This window comes from Oryx dammah, unplaced genomic scaffold, assembly GCF_014754425.2.
Source record: "Oryx dammah isolate SB20612 unplaced genomic scaffold, SCBI_Odam_1.1 HiC_scaffold_24, whole genome shotgun sequence".
Lineage (NCBI taxonomy): Eukaryota > Metazoa > Chordata > Mammalia > Artiodactyla > Bovidae > Oryx > Oryx dammah.
In genome coordinates, this window is record NW_024070208.1 from 48,765,957 (window position 1) to 48,789,466 (window position 23,510).

The 23,510-nt window shown below is 40.6% G+C and overlaps 1 protein-coding gene across 3 annotated transcripts in view; it reads right to left on the reverse strand.

Annotated features, from left to right (window-relative positions):
- Nucleotides 1-23,510, reverse strand: part of KLF12 (Kruppel like factor 12) — a 523,318-nt gene that overhangs the window by 415,869 nt on the left and 83,939 nt on the right. Inside the window, exon 2 of one of the 3 annotated variants that reach the window (XM_040266872.1) lies at nt 1,334-1,508. The exons of the other annotated variants lie outside the window; for them this stretch is intronic. The gene's annotated coding sequence lies outside the window, so the exon portion shown is untranslated. The remainder of the gene's footprint in view (nt 1-1,333; nt 1,509-23,510) is intronic. 3 annotated transcript variants of the gene reach the window in all.

The window sequence follows — 23,510 nt, forward strand, 5'->3', positions numbered from 1 at the left end:
ATGAATGAAAAATACTTCCTGCTGTATCAATAAACAAAGGACGCTGCAGCCATCAAGCCATCACATTACAGTGTCCCCAGAGGTGAGCCTTGAGGGAACTCAGGATAGAAATGGGATGCCTGCTATCCAGCAGCTCAACTGTTGTAGCCACCCCGATGGTCTATCCTGAGGGGACACAGGATGAGAAAGTACAGGATCCTGGCCCCCAGAGAGCTGAGGTGCACACCAAAGGAATGACTTCAGTGAGCCCAGACTCCTGGCATTTTCCCATACAAAGAAAAGTACTAAACTCTTTAACTTGAGATGTCTGGTTTTCTTTAAGTAACAGTCATCTTTTGAAGTTCTGACTACCTAATCTTTGTTGTGAAGAGCCAACTCATTCAAGATGACCCTGATGCTGGGAAAGATTGAGGGTAAAAGGAGAAGAGGGTGGCAAAGGATGAGATGGTTAGAAAGCATCACCAACGCAATGGACATGAACTTGAGCAGATGCCAAGAGATAAGGGAAGACAGGGAGGGTTGCCATGCTACAGTCCATGGGGTCACAAAGAGTCAGACACGACTTAGTGACCGAACAACATCTTTTGATGTTCCGACCACCTGGTCTTTGTGGCCGAAACTCCTATACAGCCCCGCTCCCCTCCCTGCCTGTTCAGAGCAGCCCCTCAGAGCCATCTGAGGCACTGCATCCTGGGCTTAAGCCCTCAGTTTCGTCCACCAAATAAAACATAATTCTTAACATTTAGGTTGTGCAATTTTTAAAAATCAACAACAGGGATTATATAGTCAGGGAAGGGACTCAACTTGAATTAACAAAGCTAGTCAGTGGAAGGACTTGAACTCAGAACTCCAACCCATTCCCACCCCAGTGCACACATGAGTCACATTCAAAACCCCTGCCTCTCAAGTGCCCCCTTCTTCACTGCCCAGCAGTCATTCACTCCTTGTGAACCGTCCGGATACACACATGCTCTAGTCTTCACAGACAGCACCCAGACCACTTCTATCAGGCTAACAATGTATTCTCTCAGCACTTAAAATAAGTCCATGGCCTGTTATTTTGCACTCCTGGTAAATCTCTTTTGTCCCCCACTAGTAAATAAATCCTCGGAAGAGATTGTGAGTTCCTCAAGATAAAGACTTTTTTGTTAACTTCCCACAGCACCTGGTATAGGAGTTTAAAAATTGAGAGTTAATAAACTGGAACAGGAAGGCTATATTCCAGAAATGAAAAACAAGCTATTTTTAAAGGCTTAGCCTGACACTAACCCAGACATGGTGTCCCCACGCCCACCAGCAGGCTCCCACACCCGCTCAGAGTGTACACACAAACCTGCATTCCACGCCCAATAGGGACCCGATGTTCCCAAGACAGGCTGAGGTTTTTCAACTCGGAAGAGGTGGCAGTACTTTTCTGATCTCAAGGTTTGGGGAGTGTCACCTGGAGGCTTTCTTTACAGAAGTTTTTTTCGCAATAGCTTCTGGCCCAGCAGGCAGTCTGAGAGAGGCTGGAGGATGCAGGAAAGGAAGAAAGGCAAGAAGCAGAGTCAGCAGGGGAAGTTCCTTCACTTCCAATCATGAAATTCCCAAGCCATTTTCACCACCATGCCTTCCAGGATCTCTCTACGTCGCTCAGTCGTGTCCAGCTCTTTGCAACACCATGGACTGTAAGCCCGCCAGGCTCCTCTGTCCATAGAACTCTCCAGGCAAGAATACTGGAGTGGGTAGCCATTCCCTTCTCCAGGGGATCTTCCGAATCCAGGGATGGAACCCACATATCCTGCACTGGCAGGCAGATTCTTTACTGCTGAGCCACCACGCAAGCCCACCTTCCAGCATAATGAAAGTAAAAGAATAAGCAGATGAGAGAAGGGAGAGAAACACCACCTTCTCTCTCATACCCAGACAAGAGATACAAATAGTATCTGTAGAACTTGAGAGTAAAAGAGATTCATTTTCAAAACTCCAAACTACTTCCTAAAGCAAAAATTTTCACAAGCAACAGTTTTTTCCCTTCCATACGAAAAGCTTCCTCTGTACTTATCTAAATATGGGTGGTTGTATCTGCAACTCAGGCTGCTATATTCACTCCAAGGGATGAATTCCCTTTTAACATGTAAAGTCACACGGTGAGACACACTAAGCCTACTGTGTGCATCCATCCTTAGAGCCTCCACCATGCACAAAGCATCCCTGGTCACACCAATTAAAACCCACTGGACACACCCATTCAGCGCACACAAGACTGTATCAATTTATTATGCTTAAGATCATTTCCTAAAATTCATTTGCCAACATCTAACTCATTAACACTGGATCCCCATTTTTAGCATTAAAATTATGTTTTGCAACCTCATGCGTTTTCTGGATAACGATTGTACTACGTGGTATTCAAATTCCAACTAACGGGAGTGGACTCTTATTATCCGTGTTAACAATTTCCTACTTTGCGGAAGCCAACTTTAAGATAATGTTTCTTTAAAATAGGAAATGTGTAAACTGTCTGTGGGTGAGAGATGACTTTTTTTTTTTTCTGTATGTTGTGAAAATATATTTTATTTTATTTTTTTTTAATTAATTTATTTATTTTTAATTTTTACTTTACAATTCTGTATTGGTTTTGGCATAGATTGACATGAATCAATGACCTTTAGAGTGGGGAACAGTCACGAATCCTATCACTGATGCTCCATCTGAGCCACCAGGGAAGCCCTTTTCTTGATTGTGCTGTGCTTAATCACTCAGTCGTATCCTACTCTTTGTGACCCTGTGGACTGCAGCCCATCAGGCTCCTCTGTCCATGGGGATTCTCCAGGCAAGAATACTGGAATGGGTTGCCATGCTCGCCTCCAGGGGATCTTCCCAAACAGGGATCAAACTCAAGTCTCCTGGATTGCAGGTGGATTCTTTACCACCTGAGCCACTAGGGAAGCCCATGAATACTGAAGTGGGTAGCCTCTCTCTTCTCCAGGGGATCTTCCAACCCAGGAATTGAACCAGGGTCTCCTGCATTACAGGCGATCTGCAATGTAGGAATTGCATTCTTTACCAGCTGAACTACCAGGGAAGCACTTTCTACATTACTCAGCTATAAAAAGGAATGCATTTGAGTCAGTTCTAATGAGGTGGAAGAACCTAGAGCCTATTATACAAAGTGAAGTCAGAAAGAGAAAAACAAATCACGTATATTAACCCACATATATGGAATCCAGAACAATGGTACTGATAAACCTATTTGCAGGGCAGCAATGGAGAGGCAGACATAGAGAAGAGAAACATCATTCTGTTATATGTCATAAATAATGTAGAAGCAACAGCCAAGCAGAGTCAGCACTATTAAAAACCTATTGTGTGGAGGGGGAGGGGTGAGCAATAAAAGGGCAGCACAGGGAAGCCTTCTACCTGTGACAGTGGTTAAATAAATCTGCAGAACTGTACATACAAGCACACACATTAAGCACATGTGAAACTAGTGAAATTTGAATAAGCCTAGCAGATTGGATCAATCTCTTGGCTTTGATTTTGCACAATAGTCACAGAAAATATTACCATCAGGGGAAACAGGATAAAGGAGTTCAAGATCTCCCTTGTATCTCGGGAGTATAGTGGGCAAAATTCCTGTGACCCTCTAATTATTTAAAAATAAAATGTTTCAGAAAGAACATCTGCAGTAGCAAACAATGTCTGCTATACATATTAACACATACACTTAGTTGTACTCCTTCAACCCTCATTTATTAAGCACATACTATTGCTTGGCCCTGCTGGACATACCGGGGCTATAGACACAGAAATGATATCACCTTTGATCTTGAGAAACTCACAGCTGGTCATCTCCCAGGAAAGCAATGTAGGAAAGGAAGAGAAGGTACAATGCAACCCCACGTGGAGAGGTCATGTAAGGGTCTGCAGTTGGTCCACATCAGTCAAGCTTTACATGAAAGTAAATGTACTTGCCAATCACCACTCCATTCACAAAACACATGACCAGAATAAAAGAGCCCTATTAACCTAAGGTTCACATCATTAAAAATCTCAACCCTGGAGAAGAGCTTGTGCTCCAGGTATTTCTGACTTAAGAGCAAATAAACATTCAGGTAAAATAAGCTGACTGCTTAACTAAGAAAGAAGGTTGTGTCTAACTTCAAACACGCTGTTTCTTTTAAATTGCTTTCTGAGCTATGTCTTTGGAAATGTTAAAATTATTCAAATAAGATTTACAGCATAATGTAAAACATGTAAAACTGAGGGGTGATAACCTCCTAGGAAAAAAATGCTTAATATTATTAAAACCCAGGTTACTATTTTTCAAAATAGCTATGAATTTACTTTTCGTGTTACGTGCCTTCCTGGAAAATTTCATAAAAGCAAACAATTTCGCTTTAAAGAAATAAGCTCTTTAAGAAGCACTGTCTCCGTGAATCTGATTATCAATTAACAATATGTTAATATCCTAATTTTAATTTGAGTCCCTCTGACAAGTTGGCCTGGTAAAATCTTTGGGTTCCCTCATATTTCTAATATCATACCTGGAAAATGTTACACTAGAAAACATAATTTCATAAGACATTATTAAAATAAAGAAATAATGCCATTCCTGTGCTTTCGTCTTATTAAAGATTTACTACAAAAAAAAAATATTCCTTTTGGAAAAAGGACAAAACAAAAAAATAATGGACTATTATTTAGAAATATTAGCTTTAGTAGTATTTAGTAACATTAGCTTTCAAAAACTTAATGCAATTAAGAGAAAAATGGAAATGTTACAAATATCTCTAGCCTCAGCTTGAAAGATCACTGGACTAAGAGTGGAAGCAAAGATGGCCATGCTGACCACACGGAACTCGACTTGCCCACACCACCATTTGTATTATCCCAAACCTTTCTTGAGGAAAGTGAAAGAGGAGAGTGAAAAAGTTGGCTTAAAGCTCAACATTCAGAAAACGAAGATAATGGCATCTAGTCCAATCACTTCATGGGAAATAGATGGGGAAAGAGTGGAAACAGTGTCAGACTTTATTTTGGGGGGCCCCAGAATCACTGCAGATGGTGACTGCAGCCATGAAATTAAAAGACCCTTACTCCTTGGAAGGATAGTTATGACCAACCTAGATGGCATATTGAAAAGCAGAGACGTTACTTTGCCAACAAAGGTCCGTCTAGTCAAGGCTATGGTTTTCCCAGTAGTCATGTATGGATGCGAGAGTTGGACTGTGAAGAAGGCTAAGCACCAAAGAATTGATGCTTTTGAACTGTGGTGTTGGAGAAGACTCTTGAGAGTCCCTTGGACTGCAAGAAGATCCAACCAGTCCATTCTAGAGGAGATCAGCCCTGGGTGTTCTTTGGAAGGAATGATGCTGAAGCTGAAACTCCAGTACTTTGGCCACGTCATGCGAAGAGTTGACTCACTGGAAAAGACTCTGATGCTGGGAGGGATTGGGGGCAGGAGGAGAAGGGGACAACAGAGGATGAGATGGCTGGATGGCATCACCGACTCGATGGACATGAGTTTGAGTGAACTCTAGGAGTTGGTGATGGACAGGGAGGCCCGGTGTGCTGCAATTCATGGGGTCGCAAAGAGTCGGACACGACTGAGCAACTGAACTGAACTGAATTGAAACCTTTCGCATGTGACCTGTCGTCCATAAATCAACACAAAACAGTACCTTACAGTCAATTTATAAGGTACACAGGATGGCTTATTCAAAAACAAACTCAAGAGCAAATCCTAAGAGCTATCATTACAAGAAAAAAAAAAAATTTTGGGGGGGGTGTTGGGGGCTATTTCTTCTTATTGTATCTGTGTGATGATGGATAGTAACTAAACTTATAACAATCATTTCATAATGTATGCAAAGTCAAACCATTATGCTCTACACAAACTTACATAGCAGTGTATAATTATATCTCAATAAAATTAGAAAAAGAAGATATGCAGGCAAAATTAATAAGACTTACTATGTTACAGAATTTTTACCCTTTCCCTGTTAAGTAAAATATATTTTATCTAAAAAATTATCAAAGACATTAAACAGATGACTGAAGAGACCAAGTTATGAGACTGAAAGTATTTTTTAAAAATGTCCTTTCTCTCCAAAACGATGTCGTATAAATTCAATGCAAGCCCAATAAGAATCCAGGAAGGGTTATCTTTGTCTTTTGGAAACTTATAAGCTGACCAAAAATATATTCATAAGTATAAAGGACCAATAAAAACCAAATTATACTTGTGGGGTGGGGGGAACCCATGAATGTCAAAAATCAACTACAGTGTTAAACAGATATTCTGGTTGAAATAATCCAACTACAGGTATCATGTATTGAAATAGATAAAGGGTAAATCAGACCTACAGGTTCCTTAGTTCACACTTTCCCTAATAAACAGCCATCAGAATATCATGTTTGCAAACAATCTGCCACAGGATACGGGAACAACTCATCACCACTTCACTTCTGTCTGCTTTTATGAGTCTACTATGTATCAGGCACGCTGCCAAGTGCTAAAATTCAATAGTCATCTAAAGCAGACAGAATTTGTGCCATCATGGAGAGCATTGCCAAGGAAGAAAGGTATGCTCGATGCCACCTATGCATAAAATTCAGGACTGCACACTCAGACCACCCACTGCTCCTGAGAGCTGATGCTCCAAGTGGCTGCCCTGAACATCTGCAGTCCCAGACTGGGACACTGGAAGGCAGAGAACTCTGGAGCCACCATCAAGCCAAAAACAGTTTCAGAAATGAAGTCCAATCCTACACACTCAGTGCCAACGTAAGTATGCCTACAACTTCTCTCCTTTATTTTCAAACCACTTGAGACTGAACAAGAGGCTCTTAGAATACCTCATCCAGACACACTGAATGTGCTACATAACAAAGCTGTTGTTATGAAGAGGTATTTTCTCTACAGTTCCGCTATGGAGCTCTCCCCACTCCTTAAACACACACCCTTTAAACAACAGTCAGCCGTTTGATTCAGGCTTTCCACAGCTGAGGTGGTCAAAAAATGTTTCTAGTGAATATAGAAATAATCCTTGCTCAGCAAAGCAGGCTAGTGAAAGTGAAAATGTCAAGCGTTAGTCACCCAGTCAGTGTCTGACTCTTCACGACTCCAGAGACTGTAGCCTGGCCAGGCTCCTCTATCCATGGAATTCTCCAGGCAAGAATACTGGAGTGGGTTGCCATTCCCTTCTCCAAGGGATCTTCCTAACCCAGGGATTGAACCCAAGGATCTCCAGCATTGCAGGCAGACTGTATACCGTCTGAGAGAACCATCTCTTCTGACCTCCATTCATCCTCCCAAGTCTCCTTGACCTTAAAAGCTTGACATCAACCTTAACCCTCCTCCTCCACCCATATCTTTCCCATTCTATTAGCCATCAAGCCCTATGCATCCTGAGAAAAGGGATCTTAAACTGATTCCTTTCTTTTCCATTCTGACTGCCACAACAATTTCCACAGTGCTGGCAATGAATAAAATTCACACTACAACCCCAAACCACATCTCAAAAATTACTCCCCACCAGGTACACATCTTATACACACCTTTCCTCCCAAGCACCTCTGGTTCCTTCTATCTCAAATATCTCTAATAGAAATCCCATGTTCATAACTTCTCTTGAAAGCCACTTCCTCAAACAAAGTATGTCCTAATTCCCTACTACCTCTGAACTCCCACAATATCTTCTACCGTTCATATGCCTTGCAGTTTAGTTACTCACCTGAGTATTTACTATGGATGTATTTTACTTAAGGATAAGGCTTTGTCCCACCCAGGTCAAGAATGTATCCTTGTGAATGCTGTGCACAGGAGATGACTGATAAATATTTATCAAATGGAACTGACCTTGAATATTCACGTTAAAATGCTGACTTATTCTCAAATGCAAGCACTGGGTAAATGGGGCTAACATTTGGATGAGTGGGGAGACAAGAACTGTAGTACTTCGAGGGACAGCACAAACTGTGATTTCCTAAAACTCTTCAAAATCACCAATACCCGCAGCTCAACTTCATGAAAAAGAAATCCAGCATCAAAGATAGACGGCAATAAGGAACTTTCCTGCTGGTCCAGCGGTTAAGACTTTGTGCTTCAATGTAGGGGCTGCAGGTTCAAACCTTGGATGGGGAACTAAGATCCCACATGCCACGGGTCATGGTCAAAGAGTAAAAATAAATATATGGCAATAAAGTTCCCCCAGATCTCTGACTTATACACACACTCTCCGTCCCTCTCTCCCCCCTCACTTTGAACCCACCCTCTCCCCCAACACCCTTTCTCACTCTCTCGAAAGGAAGGGAAAGATCTCAGGGCAGGATAGTATAGTTTTTACAGCAGTCTCTAGAGTCAGAATGGTCCAATCTTGCCTTGCTATTGTGTGAATACAATCAAAGTATATAAATTATCGGCATCATAATTTCATCACCTGCAAAACAAATATTATGACACAGTACTTCCTTCACAGAAAATATGTATATCCTAAAAAGGGCTATGTAAGTGTTTGCTACTATTTTCTGTTCATGTATTTGATTTATTAATAACTTACTTAAATATTTAGAATGAGGTTATCTACTGGCTAATTCTTAATAGATAAGATCTCAAATGCAATTTACAATGTGAGGACCCAATCCTGAAAATGAATCTGACCTGGGAGCATGTCTCCTGACCAGGCAATAGTCCATGCTTTTACTGTAACAATGATATCAAGAGGTCAAAGGTCCTAAAGATTCCTGCTGCTGCTACTGCTGCTAAGTCGTTCCAGTCGTGTCCGACTCTGTGCAACCCCATCGACAGCAGCCCACCAGGCTCCCCCGTCCCTGGGATTCTCCAGGCAAGAACACTGGAGCGGGTTGCCATTTCCTTCTCCAATGCAGGAAAGTGAAAAGTGAAGTCACTCAGTCATGTCCAACTCTTAGTGACCCCATGGATTGTAGCCTACCAGGCTCCTCCATCCATGGGATTTTCCAGGCAAGAGTACTGGAGTGAGGTGAGAAGCTAACCCAGAAAAGAAACTCTGTTTTGACTCAGCTATGGTGAACATGTGGGAGTTAGGACTACAGGAATCCTAGTTACAGCCTCAGTTTGAATTGATTGAAAAAGGCTTAATGGATTGCTGAGTCTTAACATCAATTAAGTAAGACCTGATAAGTATGTCCAAAAGGGTAATAAAATAATTCAGAAAGCCCTCATAAATATGAAACATTAAATATTTGCAATGTGTCATTCAATCAAACAGATAAGATCTATGCTTCAGAGAACAGAAGCTCATAAAGCATTTAAATGAACATGAGAAAAGCATTAACTGAGGCACAAATTAAAACTGAGACAGCACAATGATCTCTACGGGCAGGGACTTTACCACATATCCCAGGAGACAGAGCAAAGTATGGAGAAATAAGAGTAAAATAGCAATCAGAGATTCAAGAAAACAGCAAAGGCTCATCAGTTTAAAAAAAAAGAAGAAAGGTATTAAGACCCCATGCATGATAAGCAGTCTGACTAATTGACTGATTGAGTAAAAACGCTCTCCACAAGGTTAAACTGAAGATTCCCTTTGTGAAATATTATTTTTTCATTAAGTCTAAACTTGAAAGTTTGGATGAAGTACAGGTCTAGCACTGCTCAAGCTTTTCTAATTAGTCTGCTAACAGCCAGAAGAAAAATTAAATTAAGACCCTCATCCCTTGACAAATTAAGTCATTTCAACCATCAAAAAATAATGCGCTCAAATGCTTCAAAAGAATAGAATCTACTTAGGGATGGCTAAATATAGGTGTGGAGAAGGAGGACAAGGATAAGATAATTCATAGTAGCCTAATGGAGAGCCATTCTGTCCACGTTAATACAGTAGCAGTGAAAATGAAACAACTCACTTCAATTTCCTGACACATAGCAGACCTCATCGGAAATTAACCTCTGTGTGTGTACGAGTGTGTGTACACTCTCTGCCTCCATAATGGCTGCAGTGTTTTTTGATGTTTTCCTGAAATACAGTAAATCCAGATTATAGAAGTATCTTGACCCTTGACCAGGAAAACCAGTAAAAGCTACCGATCTCCCATTTCTAAAGAACTTTGTTGTTGTTCAGTCACTAAACTGTGTCTGACTCTTTTGCAACTCCATGGACTGTAGCCTACCAGACTCCTCTCTGTCCATGGGATTTCCAGGCAAGAAAACTGGAATGGATTGCGATTTCCTCCTCCAGAGGATCTTATGGATCCAGGGATCGAACCCACCTCTCCAATACTGGCAGGCTCAGTTCTTCATCACTGAGCCACCATGGAAGCCCATTCTAAGAGCACTGAGTAATTAATGCAAAGGGACAAAAGTAGGATGTGCTATACCATCAGACAGGGTTTAAAATTTTCTCTAAAGAAGAGTTTCTTGTAGGAAAGTCTGCATTTCTCTACTCAAGATAATATTTATGTTTTCAATAAAGACTAAAGTGTGAAAATCAAGCTGTAGATCTAGTTATAATACATTAGGCAAGTGCTCAGAGCAACTGCTATTTAAGTGGAGAGAAGAGAGTGAGGAGCATTATATCTATTAAATAGTCCTAAAGGGCTTCATGCTTACCAATAATCTCGTAAAGAATTTTGCATCTATTCTTATTGTCAGAAACAATATACAATAGTCTTTAGCAGATCATATTTCATTGTATGCCTTTTTGGCAAACTGCAAAAAAAAAAGAAAAAATGATGTGATCAATCAATGAATAACTCGGCCAGTCAGAACATTAATAAAAATTCTCTTATACTCTGCCCTTAGATAAATGACTCATGAGAAAGGCCAGGAAAATAAACCACCTCACAAAAAATATCAGAGAGAAAAACCTTCCCAAAATGCAGAGGAATGGAAGAGATACTACACAGACACAGGCCTCTTAGTCCACAATCTGACCACAACTATTTCTACCTTCTTCCATTACCACCATTTTTATTTGGGATCTCCAATTCTACAGCTATAAATGAGATAATAAAAACACCCCAGCAGCAATAAGCACACCATGTACCCAGTTCTTGGTTTCTAATACCATTCTCTACTAAAAGAAACCAGGTCTTCTAAAGAAATGGCTGATTATAGGACAGAGGCAGGAGATACACAAGATACATGTAACATCTTGTAGAGAAAGAAAGTAGAGAAGAGAAGGGAAGAGGAGGGGAAGGGGAAGACAAAGGGAAAGGGAAGGAAAGACCAGAGAAAAACAAAAAACACACAAAAACACAATTAAGGGAGTTGGTCAAAGGATACAAGGACCAAAGAAAAGAGTTTCCAGTGCCAACCTAGTACAATTTGAGTAACAAAATTAAGCAGTATTAGATTATAACTCAAAGTATAAAATAAACAGCCATAAGTCTAGGAAACAGCAACCCACTCCAGGGTTCTTGCCTGGAAAATCCCAGGAACAGAGAGGAGCCTAGAGAGCTACAGTCCATGGGGCCACAAAGCCACTTGACTTACTGACTAAACAACAAACAACAGCAAAGTCTATACTAATACAAAGGTTTAGATAAAAAGAGACAGATAGATAGATAACAAGGTACAACGGACAAATCTCATGAGCTGAAGAAGTCCAAATAATTTTTGTATACACTTCACCCTCAAGGAGAAACCATTACACCCCACTCTTTGAATATGAGACACACAGTGACTTTCTTCCAGAGGGTAGTAACAGTAAGGAAAGAAAGAAAGAGGATAACATTACAGTGGAGAAACCTGACCAACCCTATCTCAGCCAGGTAACCCAGGTCAGCATCAACAGTGATAAATCATTCTGACTGCACATACTGTTGATCTGACGTCATGACAATAGCACTTTAGCTCTGTGACCCTCCTCTCAAAATCCTTTAAGCCCAGGCTAATCACGAGAAGGACATCGGACACACACCAGTTGAGATTCACCCTACAAAACATTAGTCCGGTATTCCATAAACTGTTAATCAAGGTCCTCAAATACAGGAAACATACAATAGCCACAAGAGGCCAAACAGGTATGACCCCAAATGTAGTGTGGGTGCTGGATGAAATCCTGGAACAGGAAAAGGACACTGGGTAAAAACTGAAAAGATGGGAAGCAGGTATGCACTTATTATAATAATGTATCTGTATTGGTTCAATAATTGCAATAAACATACCATAGGAACAAAGTTTTTGTTAACAAGGGGAAATGGGTGTGGGGTATAAGAAAATGCTCTATCCTTTTGTCCCATTTTCTTCTATAAATCTAAAGTTTTAAAATACATATATATATAAAGTTTATCTTTAAAAATGCCTGACTCACCTCTATGCAAGGCTTTAAGTTTATGGAAGGGGAGTTACTGTTCAATGGATATAAAGTTACAGTAATACAAGAAGAGCAAGTTCTAGAGATCTGCTCTACAACACAGTAAATGTAACTAACAACATTATGTCGTGCACTTAAAAATTTGTTAAGACGGTATGTCTCATTTTAAGTGTTCTTGAGCAACTGAATTGAACCATAAAAAAAAGAAAAAGCAAGGAGACACTACAAACTATTGGGAAGCGATGGATATCTTTACTACCTTGATTATGGTGATGATATAATAGGTGTACACAGATGTTCAAACTCATCAAATTACATGCATTAAATATGTGCAGTTTTTTTTGTGTATCATACCTCAATAAAGCTGTAAAGAACGTTTATAGAAGTACTTAGTTTGTTCATAGGCTACAATACCTGTATTCTTAAAATGTAGTTTAAAAATTATACTTTTCCATTTGTTTTCCAAAAGAAACAATATATTTCATTTCATTCTGAGGGACTCTTTTGAGATTTGCTTTTCCACCCCATTATAAGAAACTGGAATCAACTCTGACACTGGATGGGGCTTTTCAGGAGGCTCAAGCAAGAAAAAGAAGAGTTACTGGCAAAGATTACAAATTGCAAATGAGTTCTATTAGGTTGTTTCTTGACTATAGTTGAGACAGTCTGCTAAGATACACTGTAACCACTCTAGTAAGGAATGCTTAATTATTACTAAGAAATGATCTCTATTAGAATTATACTGTGTTGTTGTTTTTTTTAACCACAGGTATTTTCATCTGATCATCTTACTATCTACTGTTCTATACAGGCAAAGAATACTTTGTACATTCTTGCTGCACTATTAATTTTATTTTTATCTCTTAACTGTCACTGATTTGCCTCATGAATAAAATGAATAAAATCATTCATTTTAACATTGTTTGGAAAGAACTATTGAAAAATACAGAAAAAGCAAGAAAGTAACATATATATACTTTAAAATCACAGCAACATGATGGCTAATTATATATAATGCAACCAAACATATTTATTTTCCCATCATCTTCTCGGAACCAGCCCCTCCTTCATTCCAGAGAAATTCCACGTAGTCCCTGTGTCTGGGAATGGATGTCCTTCTGCCTGGAGCCCAGGAATGGGCATATGACCCTGGTCTAGCTGAGCATCCTTCCCCTGGTCCCCTTTGACTGGTTTAGGGAACAGGCAATAGGGATAACTGTTAAATTATCAGAAAAAGTGCTTGCTCCTTCTCTGAGAATATAAATGTCTTCATGACAGAGGCAACCAGAAGTCATACTGTTGCCACATCTGAACAGTCTAAGAATAAAGCAAGCAAAAGTAACAAACCTGAAAAGTGAACAGAGAAGGAGGGTACTAATGACATAATTTAAACGGCTTCATGGAGCAGGACTTAAGACCGCTTCACCTCTTGGATGAACCCATCCCCATAAGCCAATAAGCCTTAAACCTGTTTTTGATTAAGCAAGTATGCATCGCTGTATCAGTTAATATTGGGTTTAGCTGCAAGTGTCAGCAAACAAGCAGATTTACAAGGATGGTGGCTTAGACGCACACAACTGCAGCCTGTATCTCTAGCATTCAGAATGCAGAGCTGATACGGAAGTTCTCCTCCCCCGAGTCTTACAGGACCACGTGCAATGCAGCTCACCAGGACAGCCATTCCAAGAATCTGACCCCCTCTCATGGGTTTAAGATGACAGCTAGGCCTCCTGCCACTGCATCAGCGTGCCACACACAGAAAGAAAGAAGGAAGCTACGAGGTGACTGCCCAGGTGGTTCCTAGCAGCCACTTACATCTCACTGGCTAGAACTTCCTCAGTCACCTCTAGAAGCTAGAAAATGTCAGTCATCTTTATCCTGGGCAGCCATACACTCCAGTAAAAAATTCTATTGTCACAGAAGGAGGAAAGAACAGATATTTTGGGACAATCAGCCTCTGCCAGTCTGGGTTTCTACAATTTCCAACCAAGACAACTTATACAAATCATATGCTGTAATAGGTGTTCTTTCAATGACTGTAATTTAAAACAAAGAGAGAAACTTTTAAGGCATTAAATCACTGTGGTACTTCCGCTGTGTGAATCTCACACAACAATACACACCCTCAGAATCCAGTAGTATTAACATCTAACTTCACATTTTGGAAAATTAAAATTTTGAGAGCAGAGCTTTATCACATGGCCCGAGTTTGTTAACATAAGGATAGAAACTCAATAAGGAACTAAAACTACAATATATAAGGAAATTCTACAAAGAAAAAGCCAGCAAACTCAATAGAAAATCTGTTAAAACATATGGATAAATGATTGACAGAAAGGGAAACACAAAGAGCCAACAAGAATATGACTCTTGCTTTAAGAAACGGCAGATTGATCATACACACTGACTTTTACTCTCTCTCCAATTCAAATAAAATGAGAGGTAATAGATTTTTCTTCTGGCACATGATGTGAGATGAGTCAATAATAGCAAATACATATATATATATGGAAAGGCAAAAAGCAGATGGAAGTAAGGTAAGTGATTTAGCAGACCCTAGAAAGCTGAATGAAGCTCAGCCAATTGGGAGGAAAACTGAGAAGCAACTGCCTTAACCAACAAAACCTTCCAGAATCTCGGAGGCTCTCAGTTCCATGTGACTCTAGAAATGGGGGTAAAGTTAAGCTATAAGGAGGAGACTGGTGGACAATGCCTCTGAGAATTAGTTAGATCTTCCAATATTTCACTGAATACACATGCATACGCCCTCTCCAATCCTAGAAGAGGAATGCTTTAGTCTCTGGATAGAGGAAAGCATGGGGCCTCTACTTGGGAGTCCTGGGACTCTGTGAAGGTGGGGGAATCATACAGAGAACAGAGTTGGGGGCAAGCAGAGTGCTGAGATGTCCAGTTTTCTTCCCATTCACGTTTCACATGGCTGCCTGGCCTATACCTGTAGGCAGAAGATCTGGAAGATCTGTCTATGAGAAGCTAACTGGTCCTAGAATCAAGCCTACAGATACCTCCTGCCACCAGGGGCTCAACAAACCATAGTCCAGCCAGGGGACTCTGCTGAGAAGCCCACATTCTAACGCAGAGCTTATAAGAAGCTGTTTGCTGCTCCCATTGGAGATTATGGAGATTGTAAATGCATTCAAAAATAAACAGAGGACATCATGAACAAAGGATTACTGTAAGAACAACAAGTGCTTTTAAAAATTAAAAATGTGACAGCAGAAGAAAATGATATAAATAAAAGGATGGGAAGATGATGATGACATGACCTTTCAGAAAGTAGAAGCAAAGACAAAACAGGAGCAAAATAATAATTGGAATTGAAGAAAATGGCATTGAAGTGAGGATTGCAACCTGGAACTATGGGCGTTAAAGAGGAAACAGAAAGGGGAGATGGGGACAGCATGAACCCAGCACGCCCCTCCCATGCTCCCCAAAATCCCTGAACTGAACAGCTGATGAGGAATTTTGAAGGAGCCAGCTTGGGAAGAAACAGTATTCCTGGATCCTCTGACACATCCCTATCTGGTTGCTTGCTATCTGAACTCAGTAAATGAATCAATTTGGATAACAAGAGATTTGTGTATTTAAAAAAAAAGAATTTTCATAAAATAAGGATTAAAAGTGGACAGAATGCTGAACCAGCTGCAAATGATAGAACCTGCAAAATCTGATGAAAACTGATCACACACATATTTGATGAAAAATGGTATATCCTAGCCTGGGATTTCTTTGGAAGGAATGATGCTAAAGCTCCAGTACTTTGGAAACCTCATGCAAAGAACTGACTCATTGGAAAAGACTCTGATGCTGGGAGGGATTGGGGGCAGGAGGAGAAGGGGATGACCCAGGATGAGATGGCTGGATGGCATCACGGACTCGATGGATGTGAGTCTGAGTGAACTCAGGGAGACGGTGATGGGCAGGGAGGCCTGGCGTGCTGCGATTCATGGGGTCGCAAAGAGTTGGACACGACTGAGCGACTGAAATGAACTGAACTGAACTGAACTTGAGAAATTCAGGACTCTTCCAACAGGAAGAGCCTTCTATAAGATTCCAAAGAGAGAGAAAAGGCAAGAGGGGAGCGGAAAGGAAAGGTCATCAACAGAAGTACTGAGAATCATAATGGCATCCAAACGGAAGCTGGAGTGGAGGAAAACCTTCAAAATCCCAAAGCAAAATAACGTGCCACCCTGTATGCTACAGATCCAACTACGCCATCAATCAAATACAAAAATAAAGATATGCTAGATGTCAAATATGTACCTCTCCTACAAGACTCTTCTCAGGAAGGAGGAGACGCAAAGCAAAGGAGGTAAACAGAGGAGGAGGAACCAGGAGATAAGGAGACAGATGGCTCAAGAGAGAGGAGAAGGACTGACAAGTATGGGGCCCCAGGGCCACAGCTGTGTACGAGGCAGGGCAGTGCCAAGACTCCAAGAAGAAGGCCCTGACACAACATGAAGGCAAAGAGGAGAGAATCAGACAACTCAGGACTGGAGGAGGGATAAGGATTTTCAAAAAACTCAGCAAACAAAATACCTGACAATGTAACCTACAAGAAAGGAAGAGTGCATGTTGACCTTGGAGTAGTGTCTCCAGAGCTGTAATTATGTGAACGCTTAATAAGGACTGAACCAGAGCTGACACAACTACAGTGGAGAGACAGCAAAGCTGTGGGTTTGGTACACAGATGGGGTGGGAAAGGGTTCAATCCTGTTCACACACCACAAATCCACAGATAAGGGCAAACACTAAAGGAAACAAAAAGACAAGCTAAGTAATGTGTACGCGTTAGAGATACAAAGGTTTTTCTTTAATTGGAGTACAGTTGATTTACAGTGTTAAGTTTCAGTTGTACAGCAAAGTGATTCAGATATACATATACATGTATCTACTCTTTTTTAGACTCTTTTCTTATATAGGTCACCACAGAAGATTGAGTAGAGTTCCCGGTGCTGTAACAGGAGGTCCTTGTTGGTTATCTCATATATATTTAATAGTAGTATGTATATGTTCATCCCAAGCTCTTGATTCATCCCCCCAACACATTTCCCCTTTAGTAACCATCAGTTTGTTAGACAGTTGAGAGTATTTCCTCAGAGGATGGAAAAACAAGACGAAGAAAACAAGAAAAGACTTGCCGCTGTTTTCTAACCGGCTGTGGTGGTCAATCTGTTTAAACTATGTGCAAACCAAGTTTTGATAAAAGCAAAAGAACAAAGCAAGGATTTCTGACAGAATTAGGAGGGCACACCATGTGGAGTTATGCACAGTGAAGAGACGTAATACATGTCTAGGGCCAGAAGGATGTGGAGAAGCCACACTGTGGACCAACCATATCGCAGTGGTGAAGCTGGATGGGGGCAAGCAGTTCGCACCAGAGAAGCTGATTTCATATAGAGAAGACACAAAGCCTTTAAGAGATCGGGGCAGAGGATCCAGGTGAAAGTTTAGGAGGATAAATCTGACAGCACTAAGAAAGGGGCTCTGGGGAATGAGGCAGAGACTCCAGTAAGAATATTTCACCAGTCCAAGTAAGAGTTAATGAGGGTCTGAATATCAGAAGCAGAAGATAATAAGAGCTAGCAAGAATACAGAGAAGAACTATACAAAAAAAAAAAAAAAGATCTTCATGACCCAGATAACCACGATAGTGTGAACACTCACCTAGACCCAGACATCCTAGAATGTGAAGTCAAGTGGGCCTTAGGAAGCATCACTAGGAACAAAGTTAGCAGAGGTGATGGGATTCAAACTGAGCTATTTCAAATCCTAAAAGATGATGCTGTGAAAGTGCAGCCCTCAAGATGCCAGCAGTGGCCACAGGACTGAAAACTCAGCAGTGGCCACAGGACTGGAAAAGGTCAGTTTTCATTCCAATCCCAAAGAAAGGCAATGCCAAAGAATGCTCAAACCATTGCACAACTGCACTCATCTCACACGCTAGCAAACTAATGCTCAAAATTCTCCAAGCCAGGCTTCAACAGTATATGAACTGTGAATTTCCAGATGTTCAAGCTGGATTTAGAAAAGGTAGAGGAACTAGAGATCAAATTGTCAACATCCATTGAATCATCAAAAAAGCAAGATTCCAGAAAAATATCCACTTCTGCTTTATTAACCACAATAAAGCCTTTGACTATGTGGATCACAACAAACTGGAAAATTCTGAAAGAGATAGGCATACCAGACCACCTGACCTGCCTCCTGAGAAATCTGTATGCAGGTCAAGAAGCAACAGTTAGAACTGGACATTAAACAACAGACTGGTTCCAAATAGGAAAAGGAGTACATCAAGGCTGTATATTGTCAGCCTGCTTATTTAACATATACATAGTATATTATATACATATTTAACATATACATATACATATTTAACATATACAGAGTATATCATGCGAAATGCCAGACTGGATGAAGCACAAATTGGAATCCAGACTGCCAGGAGAAATGTCAATAATCTCAGATATGCAGATGACACCACCCTTATGGCAGACAGCGAGCAGGACTAAAGAGCCTCTTGATGAAAGTGAAAGAGGAGAGTGAAAAGATTGGCTTAAAACTCAACATTCAGAAAACTAAGATCATGTCGTCCGGTCCCATCACTTCATGGCAAATAGATAGGGAAATAATGGAAACAGTGAGAGACTTTATTTTCTTGGGCTCCAAAATCACTGCAGTGGTGACTGCAGCCATGAAATTAAAAGATGCTTGCTCCTTGGAAGAAAAGCTATGACCAACCTAGACAGCACGCTAGAAAGCAGAGACATTACTTTGCCAACAAAGGTCCATCTAGTCAAAGCTATGGCTTTTCCAGTAGTCATGTGTGGATGTGAAAGTTGGACTATAAGGAAAGCGGAGTGCCAAAGAATTGACGCTTTTGAACTGTGGTGTTGGAAAAGACTGGAGAGTTCCTTGGACTGCAAAGATATCAAACCAGTCAATCCTAAAGGAAATCAGTCCTGAATATTCATTGAAAGGACTGACCGCTGAAGCTGAAATTCCAATTATTTGGCCACTTCATGTGAAGAACTGACTCATTAGAAAAGACTCGGATGCTGGGAGGGATTGGGGGCAAGAGAAGAAGGGGACGACAGAGGATGAGATGGTTGGATGGCATCACCAACTTGTTGGATATGAGTTTGTGCAAGCTTCGAAAGTTGGTGATGGACAGGGAAGCCTGCTGTGCTGCAGTCCATAGGGTCGCAAAGAATTGGACACAACTGAGCAGCTGAACTGATCTGAATATCCATAGTTTTGAATCAAATAAAAAAGGTTTCTTCTGGGTTTTTTTGGTACGTTTTCTACTAGTTCCACTCTTGAGAAGGCTAATTCTACTGAAAAGAAGCTTTCTGACACTCCATGGAAAGGAAATCACAATTGGTCCATTTATCAACACTGAGAATCAGGTTAATACCCCAGGAAGCAGGCTACCTTAACCACCCAATGTCACACCCCATTGTCTTGGCCTGAATCACAGCATATATAATTCAAATGGGAGAATTGTTTCCCTGAAGCAAGTTTCTATTTCAGTTCCCTAAATTTTAAAGGCAATGTCCCTTGAACATGATCAGGCCACTTGCAGCCATGAGTCAAGAATCAAGAAGAATCAAACATAATCCCTACTAGATAATGTCATCCCTCCTTTTCTGTTCTATTCTCCCATTATCACAGCTGAGGGGGAAAGCTGGAGGGTACTAGCTTTCTCTCCCTTGCATATAACCTGCTCATCTGTCTCCAAAAATTCCAAGGTACTCCACTCCTCAGCTGCTAGGCCTCTCCTCTTCATCTCTGCCAATCAACACCTGGCTTTCCCTACAAAACCTCTGGAGGGAGGTCTCCCTCCAGAGCCTGTGCTCTCCATCCACCACGGCCACATCAGCATTCACTTAAACTTATGCATAGTAACTTATACCAAATGAGGAAAGAGCCGTATTATCAGGAAACTCTATATCGAGATTTTCTTGGCTTGTGCTCATAATAAGCATCTTCAGATGTTGTTTTGCTATTGTTCAGTTGCTGAGTCATGTCCGACTCTTTGCCACTCATGGACTGCAGCATACCAGGCTTCCCTGTCCTTCACTGTCTCCCAGAGTTTGCTCAAATTCGTGTCCATTGTGTATGTGATGCTATCTAACCATCTCATCCTCTGCCGCCCTCTTCTCCCTTGCCTTCAATCTTTCACAGCATCAGGGTATTTTTCAATGAGTCGACTCTTCAGATACTTGTTATCATAAACTGAACCATCTAAAATAATTAAAGATGGACTACATATCAAAGTAGGTTAATACAGTATCTAACTGAATTTTATTAAATGTAACATTTATAGAAAAAAAATTTTTATTTGCCATTTGTGGTGAAAAACTGTACTCCAAACATAATTTATACTTAATACATATTCCATACAATAGAACTCTCAACTTTAAAACTGTAAAAATCATGATGGCAAGAAATACCACCTACCACTATCAACAGTACCACTACCACTACCAATGAATGACAATAATATAATAATAAACAATAAGGACTATTATGTGTCAGGGATCATACTAAGTCTTTTCTATGTATTAATTCATTTAATATCCAGCAACCCCAGGAGGCAGGCTTAACATCCCTATTTCACAGAAAAGGAATCAGCGTAGAGAGAAGGTAAAGACTGGCCAAAGTCACATGCTCAATAAGCCAAGAGGCAGGATGCAAAGACAAGCAGTAAGAGGCTAGAGCTGTTTGTTTGCCATCAACACACTGCCCCCACTGGCTTCCTAAAGCCAGACAGATGCTTCGTGAACAGTGGCACTTCTCTATCTGGGTACCGGGCTTCACACACAGCGGATGTTAAGTATAAAATGAATGCCTGAAATTTTAAATTATTGCATTGACCTCTCTGGATGAGAAAATGTGCCAAAAATACTGCTGAAAAGTATATGAGTAGATGGATAAGAAGGAAAGGGAGGTGGAGGAAAATCAGAAAACCTTTCGGCATGTCTGAAGGAAGAGAGAGAATGAAGGGTAAAGGGGACTAGAGACTCATTCATTGAAAAACTGGAGACAAACTCATTTTATGGGACAAGTGACTACAGAATATTGTTATGGGCATTTAAAGCCTTGTTTATTAGTTAGAAGAAGAGTAATTTAAGTTACAATTTTTGGTACAAAATTCCAATCCCAGTAAATTTTTCTGTGTACCATCAATAAGATAGGATTGTTGTTGCTATTTAGTCATGTCCAACTCTTTATGACCCCATGGACTGTAGCCCACCAGGCTCCTCTGTCCCCAGCCAAGAATACTGGAGTGGGTGGCCCTGCCCTCCCCTCCAGAGGATCTTCCAGACCCAGGAATGGAACCTGCGTCTCCTGTGCTGGCAGGCAGATTCTTGACACCACTGAGCCGCCAGGGAAGCCCATAAGCTAGGATTAAGGTATGTTAAAGTTGAAACTGCTCCTGCCTCCAACAGGTATTTCAGACAACTCACATCATCAAAATTCTTAGACCCAAAGGGGTTAAAAACAAAACACAGAAAGTCCAGCTCTAACTCCAAAGACTAACAACCACCTAGCTAGGCAAAACAGCAAGGATGATTCACAAAGGAAAGTCAAAGCAACTAACTCAGAGTGATCATTTAAACTTCTAGATGCTTTAGCCAGAAATAATTTATGCACGATACAGGACATTAAAAAAAAAAAAAATTTCAGGGCCCTGTTGTTAGGAGCTGGCGTTTTCTCATCAGCAACTTCAGTGCCACAGAGAAGCAGCTCACTGAGGTCTGCATCAGCTCCCTTGCAGAAGCCACATCCAAAACTTGACAGGGATAGAAGGGGCAAGCAAAGAAGGGTGGGGAAGTGGAAATGTGGTTTTAAGAGGACAGAACTCGAGCAAACTTTGGGATTGGCAGGCTCAGATGACTCATTTTACAAATCAGAAAACACCTCATGACTTACCCAGGAGCACACTACTAATGAGAGACAGCTTCAAGGTCACAGCCCAGGGCAGCTGTCCTGCCACCTCCCTGTTCATACGATTTTTTGGCGTTCTGAACATAGTACATACTTTACTGACTACATTAGACTCTCCAGAAAATGAAAAAGCCCGAGTTAATTTCCATTCTTGACAGAACTGCTCATTCCTCATTTCCCAAAGTGAAAACCAAAGGAGTACACAAGGACCTACTGTACAGCCCAGGACACTCGACTCCATACCCTGTAATAACCTATATGGGAAAAGAATGCGAAAAAGAATGGACCTAAGCATATGTATAACTGAGTTACTCTGCTGTACCACTGAAACTAACACAACACTGTAAATCAACTATCTGCCAAAATTATATAAAAATTGTAAAAATAAAAAAAACAAAAGCAAAAGGAATACCCCTATGATCTTCGTAAGAAGACTGACTCACAAACTTAAACATCTTCAAAGCACAGCTATCCTAATTAAAAATTAATGAGCAAAGATTTGATGTTAAGGAAGATAAAAATCCCATTGTTACACTGTACTTCATATTTACGCATGACATCTATTCCAAAGCATCATGACATTGCTATGAACAAAGTGCAGAATAATTATAATAATTAACATCTTATGGGCACGGAAAGAGAAGTTAAATTTTTTGCTCAAGAGCGTCTACCAGGATGGATAAGAGTGACTGAAACTCTTCATGTCCCAGGAAACCTTGACATCACTGACATTATTATATGACATATAAAAAAACATGACAAAACCGTATCAAGAGAAACAATCAAAGGAAAGTTAATTGGAAGTTTTAGGAAGTCAAAATCTGCCCTTTACATTCTTCCCAAAATGCCTTGTAGTCTTAACATCAAGTAAGTTGGAAATTTAAGACTTCTGCTTCTCAAATCCATTCTAGTCACTTAAAAAAGCAAAACTCTGGCTACGAAGCAATTTATTAGAAGAAGAAAAAATACATGGAGCTTGTGTTAATGGACGACAATAACAAATCAATGCAAGGCATTTGCTTTGCCATCAAAGTATCTGAGGATACTTGTAAATTGTTTTTTTCCTGGTTCTTTACAAGATGTCACAGAAAGCAACAAGGTTTACCCCAGTAGGTATGGTTTCTGTATCAATGTGCACAAATGATGCTTATCTCTGGAGTTTGCAAACAAATTGCAGACACAATCAAGATTCTTTAACCTACTCCCCAGTGCAGTATAACAGGCCTTTCAGCCTTTGGGCTGGTCTTAACTTCT